The sequence below is a fragment of the Pogona vitticeps genome, chromosome 2, assembly GCF_051106095.1.
Source record: "Pogona vitticeps strain Pit_001003342236 chromosome 2, PviZW2.1, whole genome shotgun sequence".
NCBI lineage: Eukaryota > Metazoa > Chordata > Lepidosauria > Squamata > Agamidae > Pogona > Pogona vitticeps.
The window spans coordinates 176,970,376-176,973,725 of NC_135784.1; positions in this window are offsets into that span (position 1 = coordinate 176,970,376).

The window sequence follows — 3,350 nt, forward strand, 5'->3', positions numbered from 1 at the left end:
ATAATGGACAAACCCCATAAGTCAAGCATACATGCCAACGTGAGGATGGACAGGCATAGGAGAAAGCCTCAAGTGCAACGATTTTAAAAGTCACCATCCTCTAGAGCAGTTTGCCCATGAACAGTAGATTGTAAACAGTTGTTTAAATGGTCTAAAAGTTAGTGTATCCCACTCAACTGAAATACAGCACAGCTTAAAAATAGATTAAAAGTTGTCCCAAGAGGACACACACCCAAACCCCGAAACCACTTGATTATTACATGACTGTAAACTCATTTCGAAAAACAGGATCCAGTTCCCAATTGTTTTCAATAGTGTGACCCTACTCTTAGTAAGGGATTATAATTAAACAGTTACTTACTTTCTAACCTGACAGTTAATGGATTCAGGGCTTGACTCCATGGTTGGGAGCCTTTAAGTTGGAAGAGCAGTCAAGAGTGATTTTGCTCTCTCTGTGTTTGTGCATCTAGGTGCACATGTGCACCTTGTTTGGCTTGGCTTTTTACAAGTGGAGCAGTGGCAGCATGGGGACGTCCAGAGGTGGCAAGGGATGTTTTAGTTTGCTTTTCTCTTAAGGGTCTGGTGGCCAGCCGATTAAGAAAAGCAAACAAAAATCCACTTCATTGCCCTCTGTTGTTTCCTCCTACCAACTCTGTTCCATTTGCCCCTTGTAAAAAGCCAAGCCAAGCTATGAACACAGAGGCATAAATACAGCTCGATCCACTGGGTAGACTTTCAAGTGGACCTTTAGAAGAAAAGCACAGAAAACCTTCCAGGATGAAGCTTTCCATTTCCAGAAATATCAGGCCATTATTTGTAGAATAATAAATTTAAGGCATGATCTCTCATGGACCCAGTCTTCTTCATCAGATGCTATACTCAGTTGACAGAAATAGGTATGTACACACTGTTAAACAGGGACGTCAGAGGGAGACAAAATGCAGAACATACTGGCAGTAAGAATCACCTTAAGCTGTTGGGTGCTAACCTACTAAGATAGTTTCGCCAGCTGGAAGGTTGGCAAGTCTTTGCAGCTGAGTCCCAAGTCCCAAGTCTGAGTTTTTGGCACCAATCCTGAGTCCCTGTTTTTTCCCATAAGTTTTTTCCCCAGAAAAAAGGGAAGGGTGGTGGGTTCTGTACTGAGTCTCCGAGTTGAGTCTGTCCATGGGGGGGGGGGGAATACCTGAATTGAATCTGAATTGAGTCACCAGTGCAACTAAGTCTGACTTGACATCAAGTCCCGCAACTCTAGTCCCCATCCCTGTTAACTGGAGCCCCACAAATAGCCTCCTGCAACTCACTGCCTTCCACCAATTTCCATGACCAATGGTTGTGCAATTCTGAGGAGAATGGCACTTGTAGCGTGGCAGGTCTGGAGACTGCCTTTGGTGAAATTGGGTCTGTAAATGTACTGTAATGCTGACATTAGCCCTCCATGGGTAACTCAGCTAGGTATTCCCAATTGAAGTTTCACTAAATTGCCAGAATACTACAAATGATTAGTGCATGTTCATCTGAAATTGAATGCTATATTGCTGCAACGACAGAAGGAATACCCCTAAAACCTTGTGTCCTGCTCTGTGTGAAGATGTATTTTTCGCACCATAAGACGAACTTTTTTCCCACAAAACAGGGGGTTGGAAATTCTGTGCGTCTTATGGAGCGAAGAAAACAGATTATATTTTCCTGTTTTCTTCTCCTAAAAAATTGGTGCGTCTTATGGAAAGGTGTGTCTTATGGAGCGAAAAATACGGTAGTTTCTGGCAGCTGGGTTCTAGTCAAAATGGAAACCAACCAGGCTTTAAAATACTGTATATATGTTACACAGCTCTGACCAGCTTTACTCCACTTGCATTTTTACCTGGCCAGTTTCAATGTGTGAGTTGATCCCTTCAGAATCAAGGCACAAACATAGCACTTCCCTCAGAACTGCCCCTCCTATTGGGAAGAATGTAGCACTGCCTCCAATGGCTAATTTTTGATGATATGTGTGTGTGAGAGATAGGTCAATGTGTTCTTCTTTTCTTTTATTTCTTTATTCTGAAGACTAGGAAACACATATTCAATTCTTCCTTCGTCCTAAGTACAAAAGTTATCTGGCTGGCTTACTATCTGGATTCTGCAAGTGTGAGAGGGCACCCTTTGCTGTTTTATCCCTGTGCTATTCTTTTGCCTGTGTTGTGCTGTTTTCCTTTTCCTCTGCCACAAACAAGACGGTACATGCAAGGAACAACATGATGCTCCCCAAGGCCCTGCCCTAAGCCAGCACTCTATCAGAAAGGCATGTTGGGACCCATCTGCACTCCAGGCCTAAAAAACAGGCCCATTTGCCAAGAAGCAAAAGAACAGGGAATCCTCTTTATTAACCTGGTGTGAGAACAAAAAGGTAGGGTCGATGGGATTGGACAAGCTCCTAGCCTGAGTCATCTACGGGAGGCATGCTTTCACAAGAGACAAGTCTGGGACATTAATGTTGTGTTCAGTCTTTTTTAAAAAAAATAAGTATGCATTATAGGTAATTCTGCTCTTAGTTAATTTTTGTCCTTTTATTGGTCTGTCCCTTTACAGAGGTAGGGCACAAGAAACACAGTAAAAACAGGGCCAGGGCCAGCATTAGGGCCACTGAGGTGGCTGCCTAAGTGGCACATGTGGGCAAGGCGAGATGAAGAGATGCTGAACTCTGTCATGCGTAACAGGCTCTGTTGTTGTGGCTATTAAGTGCCAACAAAGTGATTTTCAAGGTATGTGGTATGATTTAATCGGTTTCCATGGCTATGGCATTTGAACCCAGATCTCCTAAGTCCTTGTCTGACACTCCATCCACAACACCACAGTGATACTGGTAAAAACCTGAAAGTTAGTAAAGCATGCATGTGTGTGTCATTTACAGGCCTGTAATTACTGGAGGCCTTAAACTGTAATTTATTTAGCCTGGGTATAAATTTGACACTGTATGATGGAGGGGCATAAGCCACCATGTGCCTTTGCTGTGTGAATGCTACGCTGGTCCTTCTCTGTCTGAGGGCAGAGCTATATTACCACATAATTCTTTTCTTGCAGAGGTGGGTCTCATGTAGAGATGAGGTGTTTGTATTTGTCTCCCAGGGGAGATGGGATCCACAGATGGCCGGGCCCTTTGGATCCACCCCACAGAACTGTCTGGACCACTTCCTGCTCACAGCACGGGGCATGTGGCTGTCATCGTTCTCACCATGCCCTAGGCTAGGCAAATACAACATTTTGGTCTTTCATAGTAAACACATTTAAACATGCAAATAATTAGATATATACTGTGTTGTATGATTATAGATAGATAGATAGATAGATAGATAGATAGATAGATAGATAGA